General features: G+C 35.7%; 1 long non-coding RNA gene across 1 annotated transcript in view; it reads right to left on the reverse strand.

The window, feature by feature from the left end:
- Nucleotides 1-9,463: 9,463 nt before the first annotated feature.
- Nucleotides 9,464-26,957, reverse strand: part of LOC147371147 (uncharacterized) — a 552,664-nt gene continuing 535,170 nt past the window's right edge. Inside the window, exon 11 of the long non-coding RNA XR_015165883.1 lies at nucleotides 9,464-9,624. This is a non-coding gene — a long non-coding RNA (uncharacterized LOC147371147). The remainder of the gene's footprint in view (nucleotides 9,625-26,957) is intronic.

Here is a 26,957-nt window from a genome sequence, read left to right on the forward strand (position 1 = left end):
AGCAATCATTGTATTTTGTTCACTGGTATATCCTACGTTCCTAGACAAGTGTATAGATAGAATATGATTGCTAAATTTTTATTGAGTGAATAAATGAGGAGGGGAGAGGTCTGTCTGATATATTTCACATCCTCAATAACTGGTTGATTGTCTTCTCAGGATTTCACACTCAATGCCTACTAATTTGAAGATTAATGAAGACAGGAGATGAGAATGAATGAATAAGTAAAAGATGGAACTCGCTTGAAAACATTTTTAACTAGCTGTAATGAAATCCTTCAAACTAGTATCTTACCATAAAACAGACTGTTACTGAGTTTATTCTATAAACTGAAAACAACTCATTATACAAATACTAAAATTAATCAGGCTCTATCTAATACACAAAATTCTCTTTAGGTTTGTGTGAATATGTATGCATGTGTGTATATATGTATATATATGCATGTGCGTACTTCAAGTGGTGATAATTTTCCTGTTCCATGGACAGGTTAGAGAACTGGGGGGAGCAAAGGATAGATGAGTCAAAGTATATGAATTATTTTGCTTGCTTTTTTATAACCTTGCTTTTTTATATCCTTTCATTTGGATAAGAGTTTCTGAAAATACATGTCATGTAAATAAGGGCATCACATAAAGTTTATTCTAATATTATATGTGTATAGGTATGAGTATATATTTGGGGATCCACATATATTTATGTGGACATATAATTCAACAGAAAAAAATTAAATAATTTTAGTAAAATATCTAATTATTTTAATCTTTCTCAGCTTATAAAAAAGCTTCCCCCCCCCCAAAAAAAAAAGCTTCCCATGGGAAAATTCCCCAAATACATACTTTCTCTAATAATGTATTTTTGGAAAATCTTATGTAATATGTAATAATATTTACTTTAGTTGAAATTTGTTAAATTTCATGGTCAGAAAAATATACTTTTAAAAAACTTTACTGTGGAATAACTGACAAAACACATGTATACCTGTAGCGGATTCATTTTGATATTTGGCAAAACTAATACAATTATGTAAAGTTTACAAATAAAATAAAATTAAAAAAATAATGATATATATTTAAGGTATACAGTGTGATGATTTGATATACATACTCATTATAGATGATTATCAAGATCAAGATAATTAATACATCCATAACTTCACACAGTTAATGTAGTTAACTTGTATATGTGTATGGTGAGAAAGCTTATGATCTAGCCTTGGCAACTTTTAAGTATACAATACTGCATTATTAACTGTAATCGCTACACTATATCCTTTCATTTGGATAAGAATTTCTGAAAATGCATGTTATGTAAATCAGATCCTCATGATTTATTTTTTTATAATTGAAAATTTATTTAAAGAAATAATAAAGAGTTCATTATTTCTTTATATTTCTTCTCCATCTTTTCTTCTGGAAATCCAAAAATCTGCAAATGGGTATTTTTTCTAGTATTATGTGGCTCATATAGTCTTTTTTGATTACTTTTCATTCTTTTTCTTTGTTCTCTGACTGGATAATCTCAAAGTTCCTGTGTTCTAACTAAAGGACTCTTTCTTCTGATTGACTCATTCTGTCTTTGATGCCCTCCATTGTATTTTTCATTTCATTCACTGTGTTCTTCAGTGCTAGAATTTTTGTTCAATTTCTTTTTTGATTTCTCTTTGTTAAGCTTCTCATTTTACCTGTGTATTGTTTTCCTGATTTTGTTGAATTTTTTCTGCATCTTGATTTTTTCTATTTTAAAAAGTCAGCTTTATTGAGGTATAATTGACATATAAAGATGTAAAATATTTACAGTGTACATCATGGTGAGTTAATACATACATACATTGAGAAATAACTCCCTATCTAGCTAATTAACACAGCATGTTATATATTTACATAACATCCAGCATGTCACATATTTAGTGCTTTTGAGGGGTGAGATTTCTATATTTTCCTGTAGCTCTCTGAATATTCATAAAACAACTGTTTCGGATTCTCTAACACGAAATCACAGGTCTCCATGTCTTTTGAATCAGTTACTGGAAGGTTCTGTGATCCCCTGACAGTTTTGTGTTTCCTTGATTTTTCATGTTCTTTGAAGTTTTGTGTTGCTTCCTTATATTTGAAATCATAGTCACCTCCTCCAGTCTTTACTAACTATCCTTCCTATGCATTTAAACTTATATTCTCTTTCTTGCTCCAACACTGTGCTGTAACTTCTGTGCTGGAAACCTGAACTTCAACAAAGGCTCTGTCATCTGTAGGTGGTTGTCTAAGACAATCATTTCCAGTGCCTTCCAGATTGCTGCCTGGAGAGGATGGAGCTAGTTGATGAGTCACTGCAGGGCCCACAGCTGGGACCAAGGTCTCCATACCTGTTACAGATACATGGGTAGGCACAGACTCCTTGCCATATGATGTTGGATTCTACAGCTCCCAAAAAAGCTCTGTTGTCTATAGATGGATGCCAAATTATTGTTGAGAGAGGAGACTCAATCAAGAGATGCCTCATTTAGTCATAATCCTGCCTGTTTTATTTTAAAAAATGATTACTGAACTATTGTTTTGTTACTAATACTCCAGTGTAAAGTGTTGGCTATGCAATACACATGCTATTAAATTTTATTTTTTATTAGAATTGCTTTACAGTGTGTGTTAGTTTCTGCTGTACGATGAAGTGAATCAGCTATATGTATACATATATCCCCTCTCTCTTGAACCTCCCTCCCACACCCCTCATTATGTCATAATAAGTAATAATTTTGAACATAATTTATCAGTTGACTGGGAAGTATCTATAGTCTGCCAAGTTGTATCTAATCATAGTTTAAAAGTTTTGATAAATATAACTTAGAAGGATTTTTTGAGAAAAAAAATCTAGATTATAAGTCTTTATTCTCTCCTCTTAAATATTTTCACAGCTTCAGAAGTGTCCACTTCCCAGGAAAAATTCATTTTTCTAGTACAGAATTTTCAAAGCTATGTTCTACAATATCGTTATATCATGAATAAATCAAGGCTTATAAACAGACAGATAAAAGAACATAGGTTTGCTCAACCACCCTCTTCCTCTCTTTCTTTAAATGTGGTCTCCATACTTCAAACACAGTTTATCTACATGAAGAAAATGACCCTAATCCCCAGTCCTCCTGCTATGATAACTGTACATCTGCTTCAACCCCGGCTTAAATGAGCATGACTCTAATGGCTTTGATATGCACAGAGATAGTTGTAAAAGTATATTAAATGTCATATATTTATAGTTACTAAATTTAGCTTCTGCCTATAAGTTTAAAATAAGAAATAGAACTAAATTCATTGAACTGCTCTTAAAAATGGCTGTTTTAGACATCAGCATAGGGAAAGATAGAAGTATTTTTCTATAGAAGTATTTTTCTAAGTCAATGGATCTCTGCTAGCAAAATATACAATATGAATAATCGAGTCAAAATAGTAAATGTTATTTTTCTAAACACGCTTTTGTTCTAATCATGTTATTACCAGTAATAACACTTTAAGGTTGAAGTAGCCATATAACTTTTTTAACTCTTCTCTTTTCATGCAGAGACACAAAGAAAACCCATCACAATCCTGAAACACTACAATCAGGATTATAATATAGAGCAGAAAATCAGAGACTATTTACACAAAATAGAGTTGAAATAAGCTTTGCACACCACCAACAAAAATGAATAAAATTCCTTTCCATTAAATATGTAAAACTAATCCAATTCATTGGATATTAAAAATAGTAATCCTATGTTGTATTTTTCAGAAATTTGCCATATTTAGCCTTTTAGATCTCTGTGACGAATAATTTTCTGACACATTGCTTCTGCTAGCTTTTTTGCTATTATGCAGTTATATCTGTTTTACATAATTTAAAAAATATTCTTATGGACAATATTTTTCCGAATCTGCAATTTCTAAATACCTTACCCCTGCTGGCTAACATTAACAAAAATAAAGCTCACCATCTTCATCAACTGGAGCCATTTGTAGAGAATAAACAGAAAAATGCACTATTTTCAGATTTGCTATACTGTCTACACTCCTGCTCACCCCAGTACTACTTTGAAATATAGGCTGTTCCAAATTCTTGAAGTACGGAGTGTGCTGGACAGGCATCAGGCACTTTATGTATTTTTGTCTCCAGTTATTTTATTTTGAATTAGAATTTTATCTCAGGGACATGTGGATATTTTTACAGTGAAACATCTCTATGTACTGCTGAGCGTCACTGCATATTTAGCTGCCAAAACAAGCCTAATTCTCTACAGTCACTAGGAAATTAATTACTGTAGAGAGAAATGAAACTAGTCACATCCTCAGATTATTCCAATGCAGTCATTTTATAATATAACCGTCAAGAGTACTATTCTGATGGATGCCAAATCATTTCACTCGAATTTCACCTGAAATCCTGAAATTTCTGCCACCGGGAAATCGAAAGACATCAGGATAAAACTAATTTCACTTACTTTAGACCACTCCCATGATCTCTAACACTTGCACCGTTTTATTTTAACCCTTAACTCAAGGAGATACTTCTCCTAATTATCCTACCTCTGTCTAACCTGGCGTCAGTCACTACCCTGTAATCCAGGGCGGTGGCAATTGACCATTTAATGAGGAATTACTGCCATCTTGTGGCTACCATAATTGAAGGCAAATAATGCTAAGACACTGGGGAGAAAAACAACAAAAAGAGAAAACTGGGTTCTTATATGCCCTTTCATCCATTTTTACCTCCAATAGACATCAATATACATTGCTGAATAGTAAAAGTATTTATGTTAGTATCGTAATATTTGGGAAGATGATTTCTTTTCCACAACCAGCAAAGTCCAGCGGTAAATGTAAAGCAATCTAAAATAAAAACTTGAGTTCGCACAGGATGAAAATTATGTAGGCAATCAAACAGAGGCATTAATACTATCTACAGGCCACTCTGTCAGCAATTTATCTTCATTTTTTTTAATGTTAAGAATTTGTTAAAGGTCATAATTCAAGTTCAAATATTTCTAACTCTAAGGTGACATGTTTGCCACACATCTCAATAGCCCATGTCAGCACCGGAAATTGGCCAAGACCTACTAATAACCAGAAACAGATTTGAAGTGAATGCTTCTCTCAGATCTGTATGGCACATGTTGTCTTCAATATTCCTCGTCTTGACATGTGACAAATTTTCAAATTCTGCATTTCTAAGATTCACAAACTACAGCCAGAAGAACGCTGGCAGTAAGATACAATGAGCACATCTAAAGAATACTTTGTTTAAAACTATAAAACAAAACTCCAGCCTTGCTTCTCTGTTGAGGTATGTGAAATGGTATTTAAAGAAAAATACTTTTGAGCAAAGGTTTCAAAGTGTATTTATCTGTATGCATTTGATGGAGGGAAACACCTTGCTAAAAACTTATTTACATAACTAGATGTTCAAAAGGAACACTTTCGACCCATAGGATTTGTATTGGTTCTGAAGTATTAAACCTTAAATGGTTAGTGGAAAACACTCCACCTGGTGGTAGAAGGTAAAGGGTAGCCAGAGACCCTGGGGACGGGGGTTGGGGCGGGGTGGGGGGAGGATGGAATGAATCAACAGAATACTCATCTAGTTAGAAGCCATGTAAGATACTCCACTGCAGTTGGTAAGCATCTTAAAAGCAAAATCCAGACAGAATCTGTCTCTCCATAAATCTTTCCACTCCTTTCCATTACTAGTTAGGTATTGCTGGCTCTCAGCCATTTGATTTTACTATGATTTATTAACTGCTATGCATTATATATGAGATTCAGGTTTGCTGAAGAGTTACCCTTATGGTCATTGTTGCATACAAATCAGCTACTGTTAGAGAGGTTTATTGCATCATTTCATGCCGCTAGCACTTTTGTTAGGCAGGAGCATAATATGTAACTGGAAAAGAAAACCCTTCCTGTTATGCTTCCCCATATATGTTACAAGCACATGCAGTGCACGTTAAGAACAATAGTCCTTTGTTCTACTCTGTTTATAAAAAATGAGAAAAAGCATCCAGAACAACAGATGAGAAGAAATTTTTTTAAAAAACCAAAAAACTGTTGTCTAAATCAAGGGATTGGTATTCTCCAAATCATTGTTGCAGCATTGAGCCATTTTCTCTGGTAAGACCAACTGAAACGTGAGAAAGAGCAATAATGGGAGCAAAACCAATTTACTCTTGGTAGGAAATTGGAAAAACAGCAGCAGAGATCTAAGCAGATCGGTCTCTGAAATAAGTTACTACAAAACACTGCTTCCACACTCTTTTTACACTGGGACATTTGATTAACTAAGTGATTCAACTTGAATTTCCAGACCAGGTCTCTCTGTACAATAACTTTAAAGCTTGCCTTTAGCATCTTGATCTGTTTGCTTCCAGCTGGCATAAACAATCAAGACAAAAAGCAGCACATTACCTAAATGGCCTTGGTTTACCTCTAACAACAACACACACACACACAGAAGGAGAATGGATATTGTCTTACACATCCCACAGAAAGGGATCAGGTGTGACTGATCATATTTTTTTAAAAGTGGAGGAGAGAAGAAGGATGCTTTCCTTCCTATCTGAAATCTTGCCATGTTCCTCTGACCGCAGGCACTGCAGTCCACTTCAGTGGGGCATATGTTATGAAGTGTTTCTGAAGAAAGGAGTTATTGTTCAGTAAAAGCATTATGTCCAAGAAGAATGAGGCTGCAGCCTTAGCTTTGGTATGGCTGCTCTAGTACACTAGAATCATATCTATGGAGACACATGTAAAATGATTTCAGAACCTCAAGTGTGTGGATTACTAAATGCATGTAATTTTTAAATTTTTGTTTAAGTCACCCATGAATGCACTTCCTAATTTTTTAAATAGCTTCATTTCCTATCAATTAACTGAGCAACAATAATTATAAGACAGATTCAACTAGGGTCGTGTTTAAGAAAACCCAAGTAAAAGAGTTTTCAATCTAGTTTAGTGACAACAACAACAAAAACATTTATTGGATGCCCACTGTATGCCTATTAGTAATTTCTAAACATAACAAAGGTAAATGGCTAGTTGGCATTAGAGATCCTTTATCACTGCAAGTCTCTGATTTGTATCGATATTTTTAATGTATATTGAGTAATATCCCACAAAAACTGCCAAAGAAAAGATGCTGAGAAGGAAGATAAGACATTGAGGAGGACAGGTAAAGGGACCCAAGAGAACCAGCTGTTCTAACATGTGGGGAACTTTGAAAAGCAGCACTTGTGGGTTGTACTAACAATACAGATCCTTAGTTTATGAATTTATGGATGTCTTGAAACTCTCAAGACTTTTCCAGTTTCTAGGATCAATGATTTGAGAAATGCCCTATGTAGAGAGACAGTTGTTTTCTGTCATAATCGCTCCCCCAACTTGCCTTTAAGAATGTTGTTTTCCTCCTCAAAAGATATGTGATTCAGAAATGTGGAAACTTCATCTCCTGACAAGAAGCTATTCGCTGGTACATAATATTGTTACAAAATACTCTGTTAAAAAAAAAACTAAAAGCATAAAATTTTCAGTTTTGAAATATCTTCAAATTGAGTAATTAAAAAAATCTTAGAAACTACTCCCAAACTACTTTTTCATGCAATTTGCATATATTTTTTAACTTCTAAAAAAGTATTGTATATGATCCCTATTTTCTGGATGACTAACAGGAATTATAATAAATTGCACAATAAGAGAGACAAGAATGAGTATTCAATGTTTATCCTAGTTTCTCTGTCTTCCAACAACACTGTTTAAACTGATAAACATCATTTGGCCTGGGCAACCTGGACCCTCGGGTCTGCAGGCAAACCCTAATTAAACTAAGTGGTACCTTTTCTAAGGACATCTGCTACCAAAAGTTTCAAATATCCACAACAAAGCATGATTTTTCAGCTTCCAGAAACATTATGATTAATATAGAAGTGTTTTTTTTATTTCCAAAAGAGTAAAGTTACAAATGGAGATACTGCTTCTGGTATTTCAGAACCACAGAACCTCCACTCATTCCATTTCTTACTTCTTTTTCATTTCTCCAAGTGTTTAGACTCTTTTACTCTATAGTTTGACAAGTTTAATAATGAAAATAAATGTAAACAATCAAAGAGCAAAACATTATAATAGAGTAGAACTCAAGAAAAGCTAAGATGCTTCTTCTCTCTTTTTCCCTCTCAACTTCCATAAGTTTATGAAACATTTCTTTTTAAGGTGGTGCCTCAACAGGATAGAGTGAAATGGACAGTTTCAGTTAATGTGTTTTAAATGAATGCAGTGGTCTAAAGTGACACACAAATGAAGATGACTTATTTTTAATATATCAACCTCAATTACAAATTATTTTTACATGGATAGCACTGAGCTTACTGAATTTGCAATTATTTGGACCAAGACAATTCATTAATGGAAGCATTTTTCATGTGTATAGACACACAAAAAGTTTGCTTTGATTTACTTAATTTTTTACAGTTCTGACAAGAAAAATTTAAATTAAACGGTTGTATACCTAATTCTATTAAATAAACTAATGGGCTAATTGTAGTAAATGAAATGAATGTAAATGCCCACATTTTCTGGAAGTCTATGATTTATTGGAGGGGAGCCTTTTAAAAATACTCCCATGGATAGAAGTAAAGTTTTGGTTACTGTAAAGTTAAAGGACACCTCTCTCAGCGACACTGAATTTATGCAAAAGGCAAATATTTATTTGGTTCAGCCAATATTTGATTGAGTTTTAAGGTGATTATAGTCCTTGAATGTTATATAGGAGAAGAGTTATTCTACATTGAGGGGAAAGAGGGAACTCCACAAGTCTTAGAATATTTATGACAGAATTGGATCTTTCTTATTTTTTAAAAACTGATAGGCTTTAAGTTACTCAGATCCATCCATTCATCCCTTGCACTATCAGTAAGAATATGGAACTGCATCCCACAAACTACATAGCATAATTCAATTTAATGCATTTCATTCACGTCATGCTACATTATAATGCAGCTTACACGTATTCACAACAAGTGTTGTTCACACACTTTAGGCTGCAGCTTCCGTCACATTGTGTATTATCTGCAGTCACTCATAAATCCAGCAAAATATACAGGCAGAGAAATCTAAGCAGAAGGTAGAGATTGTTTGAATGTGATTATACTGGCATCTGATATGATGATGCTTTGGACCATATTGACATGAGTGAGGATTCTATGTAGCAACTGTTCAATACCATCCGTTGGACTTCTCTGATAGACCACTTAACTATCTCAGCTTTTCCAGTGATCATCTCATTTATCTAGGATTATTGCACTGAATTTACTGTTTGGTTTTCTTCCAGAACTGAAATGTCAAGTCCAGTGTCATGTATGCAGTAGCTTTGTGCTGTGAGAGCTTCACAGATCCCCCAAAAGCTGCTAGCAGTTGATCTTTGGATAGAGCTAGAAATAAATAAATCCTCTTTAGCAGATCAATATTCATCCCATTTAATGCTTGATGTGAAACTTGTGGATTTGTGGTGGTAATGCTGATGTACAGCTAATCGTTGAAAATGGGCATTAGGGCTTTTATTGCATGGCAACATATTGTCAAGCAGGAACGGAAAGAAGTGGTGAGCACAGCCTGGAAAAAAAAAAAAAAAAACATGGTAAGTTTGTACAAATTTACTGCACATTTGGAATCCACTTGGGGTGCTTTACTGTGTAATACTATAAACTAATAACGTGGACAACTAATGGATGTGCTATGTAAAAGAAATTCCTGTGACTTTTCCCTGGTCTGCTGCTCTTTGTGGTATGATGTATAAAAACATTTCTCACTCATTTTGAGATTCTGGTGCTAAACAAATTGAAATTGAAATAATTTCCCTATGGTGTTGTTGCAAGTACCAATAATTAGAGCACCAAAAAAGCACTTTAGTATAAAAGCCAGGAACTTTGGAGAGCAATGAGGTTGCTATACTAGAAACATACCAAACATGGGGAGATTCAAAGACAGGAGTGTCCTGAACAATTAACTCCAACTAAGAAAAAAGTCATCCTGCTAGTGAGGAAGGTTTCAAACATGTAACGACAACAGTTAAGGTATTTTTCCTAGTCCATGATATAAAAGTCAAAATGTCAGGCTGTTCTCAGACTGAAAGGTTGTATTTATTCCTTTTGATTCAGCGATTTTATTTTTTGCTCTCAGTTCAGTCGCTCAGTCGTGTCCCACTCTTTGCAACCCCATGAACTGCAGCACACCAGACTTCCTTGCCCATCACCAATCCCGGAGCTTGCTCAAATTCATGTCCATCAAGTCAGTAATGCCATCCAACCATCCCATTCTCTGTCGTCCCCTTCTCCTCCTGCCTTCAATCTTTCCCAGCATCAGGGTCTTTTCCAATGAGTATTTTTTTTTGCTCTAATGTATGATATTTCATACTGTCATGGTGTTCAGAAGAGCAAGTTGGAGCTGGGCATTCTTTGAATGCAATAGCTTTCAGCCAAACCACATACTTTGTAATATAGACGTTTGTGGTTGCCAATGGTATATATTTTCAGCCATATTTTTCGATTATTAATTTAATATAATGCAAGCAAAATGTGCACATGATCGCTGTGTGAAAACTTTGACTTGTTCAATGTTCTTACAGATTCAGACTAGCCCTGGCTGGGGTTTAGCAAGCATCTAAACTTATTTGTATAGGGGACGCCTTTGTGAATAAAGCATGAGAAATATGCACTTACTGTAACTATTGAAACTAGAGAACTGGTATTGATTTGATTTCCCCAGAGAAATTGTATTCTTTCACAAACAGTAGGTTTTTGTTTAATTTTACTGAGGAACAAAACATTATCATCTTTACATGGTGGAAGAAGTCATTAAGCTCAAAACATGCAGAATAACCTCTCCTGGCTACAAATATTCAGTGGGCTGCACAGAAGTGTCCGTTTCCGTTTTACCACTGATAAATGATATTCTCCCCTGATAGGAATCTCAGCAACATAGCTCCTTTGGTTCAAAAAGAAAGAAAGGATATGAAAGCAGGTCATGGTCACAAGACCTGTGTTTATCTGATGAAGAGTAAATCAGTAAACAGGAGAGGAAAGCTTTGTTTATGCTTGAGGCCATGAAGATTGGGAAATAGTAGCATGCAAGGCCAAAGATGACAGTTGGGAAAGTGTGGGTGTGTCTGCAACACAATTCACATGTGAATTCGTGCACATTCATGCAGCATTATGTTCATGAATATGAAAAGGCATGATAATATATGAATATATGTAAACACTCAGAGACACACTCCATCTGATTGTGTTATGTGTGTATGAGGGAGTGAATACACAGGCATAAATGGGAATATCTTAATCATATTCTAGGGCTGGAAAATATCCTAAAAATGAAAATGTTAAAGTTTATATGAATTCACAGATGGGAGAGTAACAAAAGCTTAGTCATAGAAACCAGGGTGTCTTTTTCCTATTTCTACATTTTGTGATTGACGTTAAGAAAGATAAAAAGTCTTTTGCTCTACGCAGTGCTCTCCTTTCATTGGAAAAAAAATGGGGCTGGTAGGCTTTCAATGACAGCTCTTACATGGATCTAAAGTACCATGTAAGTCAGGGACTTACCATTTCTTTTTTCTATTCAGAAAATAAATATTTTCCAGGTTCTGAATGTCTAATTATATGAAGTTTTTATTAAGAACTTCACAAATTGACAAACTGGGCCATTAAAAAACTGATAAGAACATTTTTTTCATTGCCGTTAATAGCTATATTCTCTCAGTTGAATTCTAGAGAATACCACCTATGAAACTTTTTATGTACCTAAAGAAAATACACCTCCGAATACAAGATGGAATCACTTATTTCATAATCTCCTCTTAACTACCATGCTTCTTAACTAGAGAGAAAAACTTTGAAAAACATAGATTTGTTTTTACTACGTTTACCACTGTGTGTGTTAGGCTACTCATATACCCAGAGAAAGACTGTACATTTTTGCCTTTTAATCTTGCCCTTACATTTACAATTTTCCTATTCCTTCATCTCTTCAACAAATAAATATTGGGCACATTTTGTGTGCTTAGTCCTTCTTGTTTTCCCTTTTTCCTCAGTTCTTGAAACACTGATATATATTTGCATATATTTTTGAGATGTCCATATTTGTTGTCAACTATAGAAAGCTATCAGTGGATAAAGGTCAAATATAAATAATACAGAGATGATTGGGTTGCTGTTTGAATGGACCACAATTCACAGATAATCTAAGGGTCATGTATATGGATATGTAGATAACCAGTGGGTAGTACAAAGAGTCCTATGTCATTACATGATCCTGATTATATTCATAAACTGCAGAGCTCTGCTGTTCTCCTAGATCAGAGTCTACCAGTTGAGCAAGAGATTATATTCTTCTATGGGAAACAAGTCGGACTAGTGGTAAAACACCCACCTGCCAATGCAGGAGACACAAGAGATGCGGGTTCAATTCCTGGGTCAGGAAGATCCCCTGGAGTAGGAAAAGGCAACCTAATCCAGTACTCTTGCCTGGAAAATTCCATGGACAGAGGAGCCTGGTGAGCTACAGTCCATGGGGCTGGAAAGAATGGAACACGGCTGAGCAACTGAGCACACAGGAAGCAAAAACACCCAGCCTGAAGTACTCAAAGAAAAAATTCCTCCACAATAGTTGCAGCCTCCAAAGATATGGAAGATAAGACTTATATTTCCACTGGAAATTAGGTGATGTGGGTACCACCCAAATGTTGCTAGAATGGAAAATTAAAGGAAAAGCACAGTGACTCAGAAACTTTTGTCAGAGAGGTATCGTATTGGAGGAAAAAAACTGAAATGTTATAAAGAATGAATTTCTTTTGTGCAAAGTATGTGTGCCTGTTATAGAATGAAAATCATGTTATAGTAAGGAAGAAATTCTACAGTCTTAGACAAACAGACTTTAAAGGTAACACATTGTCCTGAAGAATAGGTTGGTTGAAGATATCTTCCAGGGGATTTAGAATTAACAAAATGGTAGAAACACATTACTCTTGAATATTAATCCAACGTCCTAAAAATTCTTAATATCCCACCAGTGAAATCATGGTGGTCTATGTAAGAACTAGGAATAGTGACAGTCAGACCAGATGAGCACATTGTCCAGAAGTGTTCCTATTGTGAAATATCTTCCGTAGGCAAATGTCCACAAGAGAGACCCAGACTTGAGAGGCATTGGTAGATCAATGTTCTATCAGTGCATTCCGTCTATGTAAATATAGTCTGTGATATTTTAACTAAAATTTGCCAGAAAAACAATGTACATGTGGAGGTTTATCACTTTACCTCCCTTCCACTAATCCCTGTTAAAATATTATAAATAACACAGAGCTTAGAGTTGCAGAACAGAGACCCAACAAGACTTAACCTATAATCTTTTTGTAAAAGATCCAAATAAAACCTTACAACAGATAACTAAACCAACCCACTTTGATCCATATGGCTTATCTATAGTTCTAATTCCTCTTATCTTTAAAAAATAGGGAAGGGAAAAAAACCTTCATATTTAAGCAGATTATTTTATAGGCTTTCTTACCAAAAAAAACCAAAAAAACAAAAAAACTCCCCTGAGATTTCGTATTTCTGCAGGAACTCTTATTTCAAGGAGAGTTTGACTTGCTCTGGTTTTACACAGCCACGGTGCCATCATGCCATCTCATTGTTGGGATATGCAGAGGTCACTTAAAAACTCCCTGAAAAGACCTGTGCCTCTTTTATGGAGACAATGAGTAGGATATTATACCTAGACAATGATAGAGAGACAGGGAACTACTTTGAAGTTCAGATAATTTGACAAGTTCTGGGATTCCTAAAAAATAATGGAAAGAATCTCTGCTGAATTTTTATTTTGTTTTTGGTCTGCCTTCAGTTCACTTAGGCGGGTTCAGGCAGGAAGCACAGTCTGTACAGCTCAGTCTGATCTGGAGGGATTAGTTACAGCAAAGAAGGCTGTTGTGCGAATCTGAGTCATTTTTTTAAATGGTAGCAATTCTAAAGAAAAAAATTCATAACGCACATAAACATGCCAAATCCTACCCTTCTGATAAGTGAGTGCATGCTCAGTCGCGCAGTCGTGTCCGACTCTGTGACCCCATGGACTGTGTAGCCCGCCAGGCTCCTCTGTCCATGGAATATTCCAGGCAAGAATACTTGAGTGGTTTGCCATTTCCTTCTCCAATATACCTTTCTGATAAGTATATCTGGACAAAACTTTTAATGTAAAATCACCTAAATATTACTTACACATAATTAGAATGATCTGTTCTATTGCAATGCTTTATTGGACTCTAAGTGAAAGGTAGGGTCTCTTATTTCTGAACAAAATGTAATTTCAGTCATAATAGTAAATAAAATACTTAATTTGGCATACATTTTCACATCATCAATTGCTTTTAAAGACAAGGGCACAAGATAGGAATTGCACAAGCAAGGTGTGAAAGATTCTCCATCCATTTTAAGAGCAACTAGGGGGATGTTAAAGGTGAAACAGTGATCTAATTTTTCCACAATACTCTGGGACTAAAATAAGTGTGAAATAAGGAAAATTAATTTTCAAAATATAGTTTCCTAGCTGAAATTATTTCAAGTTGGAAGAGCAAAATCTACCCCTTGAAATACACCTCACTCAAAAATCTATTCTAAAATATCTAAAATGATCCATTTTCTGCTCCACCTAAAATTAAACTTTTCACATTAAACTTTAACATATTACCTCAGCACTTAACCAACTCCCCCAAACCTGGAATAATCCTGAGACAAATAAACTAACTTAACTAAAACACTGATTACCCAACTGTAAGATCCATTTTCTATTACATTATGATCTCATTGTGTATTTTTGGAAATGTTCTCTGCCTATGGAATGACAGAGTTACATGATCATAAAAATGAAATAAAAATATTTTAGTGATGATTTTTAAAAAATAACCTATATTTTGGTCCAAGAATCACTGCACAAATACAGTGTCAAGAGTTGCAAAGAATGCTTATATTCAAGATGGCAACTTCATGTGGCCAGGTAGCATTACACAAGTTATTCCAAACCGGACAGAAGAAATACTACAAAAAGTACTCAAGATGCTGCTTTTCTCGCATAAGAGCCCCACCACTTACACAATTCAGAGTAGCCCAAGAGATCTGATAATATGTGCTTCTTACTATATTACATAAGACCATTTCTCTTTTCTGCCTATTTGTTTATTCATTCAGTTAATATTCCATAGTTAATAATGACTTATTATTAACAATTTTAGGCAAAGGAGAAAAGGAAAGGTATACCCATTTGAATGCAGAATTCCAAAGAATAGCATGGAGAGATAAGAAAGCCTTCCTCAGTTATCAATGAAAAGAAATAGAGGAAAACAATAGAATAGGAAGGACTATAGAGATCTCTTCAAGAAAATTAGAGATACCAAGGGAATATTTCATGTAAGGATGGGCTCAATAAAGGATAGAAATGGCATGGACCTAATAGAAGCAGAAGATATTAAGAAGAGATGCAAAGAATACATAGAAGAACTATACAAAAAAGATCTTCATGACCCAGATAACCATGGTGGTGTAATCACTCACCTAGAGACAGATATCCTGGAATATGAAGTCAAGTGGGCCTTATGAAGAATCACTATGAAAAAAAGCTAGTGGAGGTGATGGAATTCCAGTTGAGCTATTGCAAATCCTAAAAGATGATGCTGTAAAAGTGCTGCATTCAATATGCCAGCAAATTTGGAACACTCAGCAGTGGTCACAGGACTGGAAAACGTCAGTTTTCATTCCAATCCCAAAGAAAGGCAATGCCAAAAAATACTCAAACTACTGCACAATTACACTCATCTCACACGCTAGAAAAGTAATGCTCAAAATTCTCCAACCCAGGCTTCAAAAATACATGAACCATGAACTTCCAGATGTTCAAGCTGGATCTAGAAAAGGCAGAGGAACCAGAGGTCAAATTGCCAACATCCATTGGACCATCGAAAAAGCAAGAGAGTTTCAGAAAAACACTGTAACTACTTTATTGACTATGCCAAAGCCTTTGACTGTGTGGATCACAATAAACTGTGGAAAATTCTGAAAGAGATGGGAATACCAGACCACCTGACCTGCCTCCTGAGAAATCTGTATGCAAGTCAGGAAGCAACGGTTTGAACTGGACATGGACCAGCTCATTGAACAGACCGGTTCCAAATCCGGAAAGGAGTACATCAAGGCTGTATATTGTCACCCTGCTTATTTAACTTATATGCAGAGTACATCATGTGAAATGCTGGGCTGGATGAAGCACAAGCTGGAATCAAGATTGAGGGGAGAAATATCAATAACCTCAGACATGCAGATGACACCACCCTTATGGCAGAAAGTGAAGAAGAACTAAAGAGCCTCTTGATGAAAGTGAAAGAAGAGAGTGAAAAAAATTGGCTTAAAACTCAACATTCAGAAAACTAACATCATGGCATCCAGTCCCATCACTTCACGTCAAATAGATAGGGAAACAATGAAAACAGTGAGAGACTTTATTTTCTTGGGTTCCAAAATCACTGCAGATGGTGACTGCAGCCATGAAATTAAAAGATGCTTACTCCTTTGAAGAAAAGTTATCACCAACCTAGACAGCCTATTAAAAAGCAGAGACATTACTTTGCCAATAAAGTTCCATCTAGTCAAGCTATGGTTTTTCCAATAGTCATGTATGGATGTGAGAGTTGGACTAAAAGAAAGCTCAGCACCGAAGAATTGATGCTTTTGAACTGTAGTTTTGGAGAAGACTCTTGAGAGTCTCTTGGACTGCAAGCAGACCCTACTAGTCAATCCTAAAGGAAATCAGTCCTGAATATTCATTGGAAGGACTGATGTTAAAGCTGAAACACCAGTACTTTGGCCACTTGACACGAAGTGTTGACTCATTGGAAAAGACCCTGATGCTGGGAAAGATTGAAGGTAGGAGGAGAAGGGGACGACAGAGGATGAGATGGTTGGATGGCATCACCGACTTGGTGGACATGAGTTTGAGTAAGCTTTGGGAGTTGGTGATGGACAGGGAAGCCTGGCATGCTGCAGTCCATGGAGCTGCAAAGAGTCGGACATGACTGAGTGACTGAACTGAAATGATAAACAATTTAAAAACTTACCTGGCCAATTAGTAGAAAGAGCACTATCATTACCATGATATTAAAGCTTGAATACTCCATTTCTTAAGATTCATAACTAAAAAGAATTTTGTGTATTTTAACAGAAAATCCATAATGCTTGAAACTGTGACCTGTTTTTAGCTCAGGGTATGAAAGGCCTACAGAATTTCATTTAAGAATACATAAAATTAAGGAAAATTCAGGTAGGAAAGCAAAGAATTAGAATGCTTGCTTGAAATTAAGATTGATGTTATTTCATTAATTTGTTAGTTGCTTTGCTACAGAAGTTGGACAGAATGACAGAATTCGGTATGTAGCAAGATAAGAAAGATCTTTTTTGGCAATTGTCCTGCAATTTAGTTTTATAATGATTTGAGGGAATAAAAAAAGCAATTATCAAGGCAATTGCTTCAATATGTATTTTTTTTTGCATGTTCAGAATCAAATGACTTCATTTATCTTTATTCAGTTAGGTAAGTGGACAAACTAAGAGTCAGCCAAAATCTAGTCTCTGGCTTCACTTAAAATGAATATACAAATAAAAAAACGAATGAAAAATAACTTGGATAAGAAGTAATTACAGGGGTCAAGTGTGTAGTATTCCTTTCCCCTGTCCCTCTCTTCTCCACCAGGTACACACACACACACATCACAGAGACACATGCATAAACACACACACACGCACACCATGATTATACACCCACACACATACACACTGCATTTTCACAAATACACATTTATGCACTCAGAGACATTTATCCAGGTATTTTGATGTTTTAATTCATCACAATTAATCAAAGTTCAATGTCTCTGTGTCATTCTCCACTATCACTATATAATATGCAGTGCTATTTGCTATTTTAATTTTTTATTTGCTTATCTACCTGGTCATCTTAGAAGAAGTACCATTGGTCAGCATTTTTTACAAAAGTGTTTAACTAAACCTTACTCAACTTGTTTGCTATCTTTTCTTGCAATCCATGGGTCGTGAAGTTGACTAGATTACAACATTATGAAATAATCTTTAGAACATAGTTGCACAAAATTTATAAGGTTTGGGGGTCGATGCATTGACATCTTTCTGTTCTCTGGTCTAAAAGGACAGCAGAGGGAGCCCCTGCATGACTTAAGGAAACCAAAGGCAGGCTGGAGAAGAAAGGTTTCATGGTCGGAAATTATGCATGGTGCCCTCTGCTGGAATCACTGATCGAAAGCTTGGATTTCAAAAAGAAATTTGCAAGCACAGAACCCCAAACTTTATGTTAATGTGTGTTATCACCAGACATCATAAAGGGCATAGCAGAATTTTCTAAACAAAACTAATAATTTCTTTTAATTAAAAAAATAAATATATGCTTTACAGTTTTTACATGAAATTTGAGGTTGAAAAATGAAACAAATGTCTGTATAAAATCTCACTTCTCTAAAACTCGTAACATTACTAAGTAGTCATAATAGTTTCTCCATAAGTCTGTAACTCCTATATTCTAGAATCTTAACATGAAGTGTATAAACTATGACATTCATATGACAATAATGCAGGTATAACATTCTAATGTAAAATAGTTTTACAGTGGGTGAAATAATCCATTTAAAAGGTTTTAGATTTGGGTTTGTACTGACTGAACAATATGATTAATAAATGTTTTTCCTTATGATACCTCACCAATGATCCCACTTAGAGAAAACCATTTTAATTCTGCTTACTTTTTAATTCCTTTGAGGAATACTCCAAAAAGGGTATCTTTTAATTTAGAGTGATTGGTAATAAAATTACTTTCAATTTTATTGTAAATAAATAAATATTAATTATAAATCAGAAATTCATTTCTATCGAGAACCAACAAATCTCTCAAATTTTCCATACAATATCATGTTATAGTATTATGTACGATAATACTATGTAATCACTTGCAAATAAGACATTTATGAAGTCCACTGTGGAAACCACTTCTTACTTAACTCTCCTATTATATTTAAATCCCATGTAGAAAAGCACTATTGAACTATAATTTGAAAGTAACAGAAATTTGAAAACTATTTCTTTCATTAATGTTTGTTACGATCAAATGACTACTGAAAGGGTCCATCTATAGGAAATAAACCGGATACTGAATGGGAAAGAGTTTATTTGATGTTCTGCTTCTATTTTACACTGACTAGGCTAGTTAATTTACTATTAAGCGCTTTTAGTCTATGACATTACTTTGAAACTGTGCTTAGAAGATACTCAGAATGTTGAACTCTAATGGTGTTCAGTTGCTGTCATGTCCAACTCTCTGCGACCCCATGACTGTAGCCTACCAGCCTCCACTATCCAAGGGATTTTCCAAGCAAGAATACTGGAGTGGGTTGCCATTTCCTTCTCCAGGTGATATTCTTGACCCAGGGATCGAACCCGGGTCTCCTGAGTTGCAGGCAGATTCTTTACCACTCAGCCACCTGGGAAGCCCCAGAACTCTAATGATAAAATATAAATGCTGGACATATACACATAGCACTAACTTGCTATATATATATACATATATATATATGTGTGTATAAAATTCAAGAAAAAGCATGATATTACTGTCCTCCATAGCACCATTGGAAGGACTGATGCTGAAGCTGAAGCTCCAACATTTGGCCACCTGATGTGAAGAGCCGACTCACTAGAAAAGGCCCTGATACTGGGAAAGATTGAAGGCAGGAGGAGAAGGGAATGGCAGAGGACAAGATGGTTGAATGGCATCACCGACTTGATGGATATGAGTTTGACAAGCTCCGGGAGATGGTGAAGGACAGGAAAGCCTGATGTGCTGCAGTCCGTGGGGTTGCAGAGAGTCAGATATGGCTGAGCAGCTTGATGCTGACAGCTTAATGTTGACATAGTGTAGTTCCGGGAGAAAGAGCCTGGCACTGCTACCCACAGTGCTTGTGGGGCATGATTTTCTCTCTTAGTTTTTTTTTTTTAAGAGCAAAAAACCTCTTTGGATTTCTTTCAGTTACGGAAAACAGGCCCTAATGTAAGTCTTTTGTAAAAGCAAAATGATGTCAAACAAACTTTTGGAAAGTGCAGTATACCCGTATAGGTATATAAATTCAAACTTAATCTGCTGCTGCTGCTACTGCTACTAAGTTGCTTCAGTCCTGTCCGACTCTGTGCAACCCCATAGACGGCAGCCCACCAGGCTCCTCTGTCCATGAGATTCTCCAGGCAAGAACACTGGAGTGGGTTGCCATTTCCTCCTCCAATGCACGAAAGTGAAAAGTCAAAGTGAAGTTGCTCAGTCGTGTCCGACTCTTAGCGACCATGGACTGCAGCCTACCAGGCTCCTCTGTCCATGGGATTTTCCAGGCAAGAGTACTGGAGTGGGGTGCCATTGCCTTCTCCCAAACTTAATCTAAAGGTGTTCAATATTCTTTGTCTCTCTGTCTCTGTCTCTCCCTTGTCTATCAATTAGCTATCTACAGTCTATCTCCACCTCTCTTTCCTAAAATAATGTATGGCAAGAATACAACACATTTTGTGATTGAATTATGATTTGCCAATGATTCCAAGATCATCCATCCCCATCTATCCGCACAACAGTATGAGCTAATAATCTCCTCTGCCCTCTATGTGTGGGACAGAATTAACACCATTTCTTGTGTATCATTGATCCTCAACTATTTTTTTCTCTAATTTTGTATATAAATTATTCATATGGTAAAAACCATCTTTCCTCATTTTTGTCATCAAGTGTATCAGTTCAGTCGCTCAGTCGTGGCCGACTCTTTGCGACCCCATGAATCACAGCACTCCAGGCCTCCCTGTCCATCACCAACTCCCGGAGTTCACCCAGACTCATGTCCATCGAGTCAGTGATGCCATCCAGCCATCTCATCCTCTGTCATCCCCTTCTCCTCCTGCCCCCAATTCCTCCCAGCATCAGAGTCTTTTCCAATGAGTCAACTCTTCACATGAAATGGCCAAAGTACTTCAGCTTCAGCTTCAGCATCATTCCTTCCAAAGAAATCCCAGGGCTGATCTCCTTCAGAATGGACTGGTTGGATCTCCTTGCAGTTCAAGGGACTCTCAAGAGTCTCCTCCAACACCACAGTTCAAAATCATCAATTCTTCAGTGCTCAGCCTTCTTCACAGTCCAACTCTCACATCCATACATGACCACTGGAAAAACCATAGCCTTGACTAGATGGACTTTTGTTGGCAAAGTAATGTCTCTGCTTTTGAATATGCTATCTAGGTTGGTCATAACTTTCCTTCCAAAGAGTAAGCGTCTTTTAATTTCATGGCTGCAGTCACCATCTGCAGTGATTTTGGAGCCAAAAAAATAAAGTCTGACACTGTTTCCACTGTTTCCCCATCCATTTCCCATGAAGTGATGGGACCAGATGCCATGATCTTCGTTTTCTGAATGTTGAGCTTTAAGCCAACTTTTTCACTCTCCACTTTCACTTTCATCAAGAGGCTTTTGAGTTCCTCTTCACTTTCTGCCATAAGGGTGGTGTCATCTGCATATCTGAGGTTATTGATATTTCTCCCGGCAATCTTGATTCTAGCTTGTGCTTCTTCCAGTCCAGCGTTTCTCATGATGTACTCTGCATAAAAGTTAAATAAGCAGGGTGACAATATACAGCCTTGACGTACTCCTTTTCCTATTTGGAACCAGTCTTTTGTTCCATGTCCAGTTCTAACTGTTGCTTCCTGACCTGCATACAGATTTCTCAAGAGGCAGGTCAGGTGGTCTGGTATTCCCATCTCTTTCAGAATTTTCCACAGTTTATTGTGATCCACACAGTCAAAGGCTTTGGCATAGTCAATAAAGCAGAAGTATATGTTTTTCTGGAACTCTCTTGCTTTTTCTATGATCCAGCGGATGTTGGCAATTTGATCTCTGGTTCCTCTGCCTCTTCTAAACCAGCTTGAACAACAGGAAGTTAATGGTTCACGTACTGCTGAAGCCTGGCTTGGAGAATTTTGAGCATTACTTTACTAGCATGTGAGATGAGTGCAAATGTGCAGTAGTTTGAGCATTCTTTGGCATTGCCTTTCTTTGGGATTGGAATGAAAACGGACCTTTTCCAGTCCCGTGGCCACTGCTGAGTTTTCCAAATTTGCTGGCATATTGAGTGCAGCACTTTCACAGCATCATCTTTCAGAATTTGAAATAGCTCAACTGGAATTCCATCACCTCCACTAGCTTTGTTCGTATACTCAATAACTAATTCAAATGCCATTTCTTTTTTGAATCAGCCCCTGAGTTTTCTCACAACTAAAAGAAGCTGTGTGCTTTCTCTGAACTCTCATAATATATTTTTAGTCTTTTTCAGAACTCAGTGTATTTATCATTTATTTTTCCTTCTGTGGTACAAATCTTAGGCTTAATCTATTACTCTAACAGGAAGCTCTATAAGAATCAATGTATCTCTAGAAGTGAAGAACATGAGTGCTAAACTCGATGGAGGGTTTTTTAAAAATATTTACAAAAATAATCACAACTTATGACCTAATTATATTTATTCAGAGCACTTCTTAGTAAGAGTATTCCCTGAGATCTAGTGTGCCTTTAAGGAACATATGGTATCCCATGCTTTAGGCTATTCTGGCTTCAAGATACTGTACAAAGTATGTTTACCAAATGACAAATTGTGATTACCTATAATTAATACGAGTTAAAATGGACAAGTAACTTTACTCAAAATGATTTCTTTTAGGAGTGACAACTTTCAAGATTATGCATCTTAATAAAACTGAAGAAATGTGATTCAGTTTGAAAATGAAATATATATTTTCACATCTAATAAAAGTTTCTCAATTAAAAATATATTTAACTGAATATATATTATATATAGATGCATAGAAATATATCTCAAGAGTTGTAAAATATAAGGAAATTTTGCTAAAAAATAAAGCTTTTCTAGAAGCAATTTTTGTGTATTAAAACACATGTATAACTGTGGTGGATTCATTTTGATATTTGGCAAAACTAATACAATTATGTAAAGTTTAAAAATAAAATAAAATTTAAAAAAATTATAATAAAAAATAAAAACAGCAGACTTAAAAAAAAAAAAAAAAAAACACTGTATAGCCAGGTTTTTGTGTCACATATATGTACAAAAGGAAGATTTAGAGAGTATGTGATCATTTACTTTATTGTCACACTTTTTGAATTACCATTATGTAGAGATGCAATCATAATATTTATTAACATATACATATGGCTTAAGAATGTCCCATTTGTTTATTTTTATCTTCATTATTCTGGGAGACGGATCATAAAAGCTGCTGCTGTGATTTATGTCAGAGAGTGTTCTGCCTATGTTTTCCCCTAGGATTTTTATAGTGTCTGGTCCACATTTAGGTTTTTAATGCATTGGTGCTTATTTTTTGTGTATGGAGTTAAGAAACATCTAATTTTATTTTATTTTATATTTTTACATATGGCTGTCTAGTTTTCTCAGCACAATTGTTTTAAGAAACTGTCTTTCTAACATTGTGTGGTCTTGCCTCCTTTGTCACAAATTAATTGATCATAGGTGCATGAGCTTATTTCTGGTTTTTCTATCCTTTCCATTGATCTATATCTCTATTTTTGTGCCAGTACCATATTGTTTTGATAACTGTAGCTTTGTAGTATAGTCTGAAATCAAGGCATCTGATTGCTCCAGCTCTGTTTTTCTTTTTCAAGAGTGCTTTGGCTATTTGGGGTCTTTGCATCTCCATACACATTTTGGTAATTTTTGTTCTAGTCCTGTGAAAATGTCATTGGTAATCTGGTAGGGACTTCACTGAATCTGTAGATTGCCTTGAATAGTATAATCATTTTGACAATATTGATTCTTCCAATCCATGAACATGGTATATCTTTCCATCTGTTTATGTCTTCTTCAATTTCTTTCATCAACCTCTACAGTTTTCAGAGTACAGGTCATTTGTCTCCTTAGGTAGGTTTTTCCTAGATATTTCATTTATTTTTTTGATGTAATGGCAAACATAATTGCTTCCTGAATTTCTCTTTCTGATCTTTCATTGTTAGTGTATAGAAATACAATAGATTTCTGTGTATTAATTTTGGAACCTGCAACTTTACCAAATTCATTGATGAGTTCTAGTAGTTTTCTGGTAGCATCTTTAGGACCATCTATGTATGCTATAATGTCATCTGCAAATGGTGACAGCTTAACTTCTTTTCCAGTTTGGAATCCCTTTATTTCTTTTTCTTCTCTGATTGCTGTAGCTAAGACTTCCAAAACTATGTTGAAAAAAGTGGTAAAAGTGGACATCATTGTCTTGTTCCTGATCTTGGAATGCTTTTAGTTTTTCACCATTGAGTACGATGCCAGCTGTAGGTTTGTTGTATATGGCTTTATTATGTAGAGGTATGTATCCTCTATGCCCACTTTCTGGAGAGTTTTTATCATAAATAGGTGCTGAATTTTGTCAAAAGCTTTTTCTACATCTAGTGAGACAATCACATGGTTTTATTCTTCAGTTTTGTTTTGTGGTGTATCACATTGATTAATTTGTGGATGTTAAAAAGAAATCCTTGTATCCCCGGGATGATTAATTATTGATTATGGTGTATGATCTTTTAATGTATTGTTGGATATGGAATGCTGGTATTTTGCTGAGGATTTTTGCATCTATGTTCATCAGTGATATAGGTCTGTAATTTTTTTTGGTGGTATCTTTGTCTAGTTTTTGTATCAGGGGTACAGTGGCCTCATAAAATGAGATTGGAAGTTTTTCTTCTTCCAATTCATTGATGGATTGTTTTGGAATTGTTTCAGAAGGACAGGTGTTAACTCTTCTGTAAATGTTTGATAATATTTGCCTGTGAAGCTATCAGGTACTGGACTTTTGTTTTGGGGGAGGTTTTTGATCATGGTTTCCATTTCAGTGCTTGTGACTGGTCTGCCCAAACTATATTTCTTCTGGTTCAGTCTAGGGAGACTATACCTTTCTAAGAATTTGTCCATTTCTTCCAGGTTGTCCATTTATTGGCATATAGTTCCTTGGTATTTCTGTGAAGTCAGTTGTAACTTCTTTTTCTTTTCTCATTTTATTGATTTGAGTCCTCTCCCTTTTTTTCTCAGTAAGTCTGGCTAAAGATTTATCAATTTTGTTTATCTTTTCAAAGAACTAGCTTTTGGTTTCATTGACCTTTGTGATTTTTTTTTTCTTGGTCTCTATTTCACCTACTTCTGCTCTGATCTTTATGATTTCCTTCCTTCTACTAAGCTTTTGCACAGAAAAGGAAACAATAAACAGAATTAAAAGACAACTCACAGATTGGGAGAAAATATTTGCAAATGTTGCAACTGATAAGGGATTAGTCTCCAATTTACAAACAGTTTATGATGCTTAACAGCACCAAAACAACAACCCACTCAGAAAATTGGCAGAAGACCTGAAGAGGATGTACAGATGGCCAATAGATACATGAAAAAATGTTCAACACTGCTCATTGTTAGAGAAATGCAAATCAGACTACAATGAGATATCACCTCACACATGTCAGAATGCTATCATCAAAAAATCCACGAACAAATGCTGGAGGGGGTATGGAGAGAAGGGAATCCTCTTACACTGTTGATGGGAATGTAAATTGGTATAGCCACTATGGAGAACAGTATAGAAGTTCCTTTAAAAACTAAAAATAAGGCCATCATATGATCCTACAATCCCACTCCTGGGTGTATATGTGTGTGTGTGTATATATATATATATATATATATATATATATATATATATATATATGAAAAAAAATATGATCTGAAAGGATACATGCACCCCATTGTTTTTTATGGCACCATTTACAATAGCCAAGATATGGAAACAACCTAAATACACATTGGCAGAGGAATAGATAAAGAAGATGTGGTACATATATACAAGGGAATATTGCTAAGTTGCTAAGTCGTTTCAGTCATGTCCGATTCTATGCGATCCCATAGATGGAAGCCCACCAGGCTCCCCCGACCGTGGGATTCTCCAGGCAAGAGTACTGGAGCGGGTTGCCATTTCCTTCTCCAATAAATGAAAGTGAAAAGTGAAAGGGAAGTCACTCACTCGTGTCCAACTCTTAGCGACCCCATGGACTGCAGCCTACCAGGCTCCACCATCCATGGGATTTTCCAGGCAAGAGTACTGGAGTGGGGTGCCATTGCCTTCTCCAACAAGAGAATATTACTCAGCCATTAAAAACAATGAACTAATGCTATTCACAGCAACATGGATGGACCTAGACAGTGTCATGCTGAGTGAAGTAAGACAGAGAGTGAGGAATATTATAAGACACCCCTTATATGTATATGTAATAAGAAATGATACAAAGGTCTATTTACAAAACAGAGACTCACAGACTTAAAAAATGAACTTATGGTTGTTGAGGGGAAGGGATATTTAGGGAGGTTGGAAAAGTTATATACACACTGCTATATTTAAAATGAATAACCAACAAGGACCTATTGTATAGCATATGGAACTCTGCTCAGTATTATGACCAGAACAACCTGGATGAGAGGGGGGTTATGGGAGAGAAGGGACACATGTATATGCATGTCTGAGTCCCTTCCCTGTTCACCTGAAACTACCATAGCATTGTTAATTGGCTCTACTGCAATAGAAAATAAAAAGTTTAAAGTTTAAATGTAGAAAAATTTATAAATGGAAATTTAGAAATGCCCTTGTGACAGAGACAAATATAACCCTTTCACTTTTTCTCTTGAGAATATAGACCATATTTTCAAGACTCATCTCCTTTAGATGGAACCACATGACCAAGTTTTGACCAATGAGACA

This window comes from Bos grunniens, chromosome 6 (assembly GCF_055505025.1).
Source record: "Bos grunniens cultivar Pamir isolate PY7600 chromosome 6, Bosgru_T2T1.0, whole genome shotgun sequence".
NCBI lineage: Eukaryota > Metazoa > Chordata > Mammalia > Artiodactyla > Bovidae > Bos > Bos grunniens.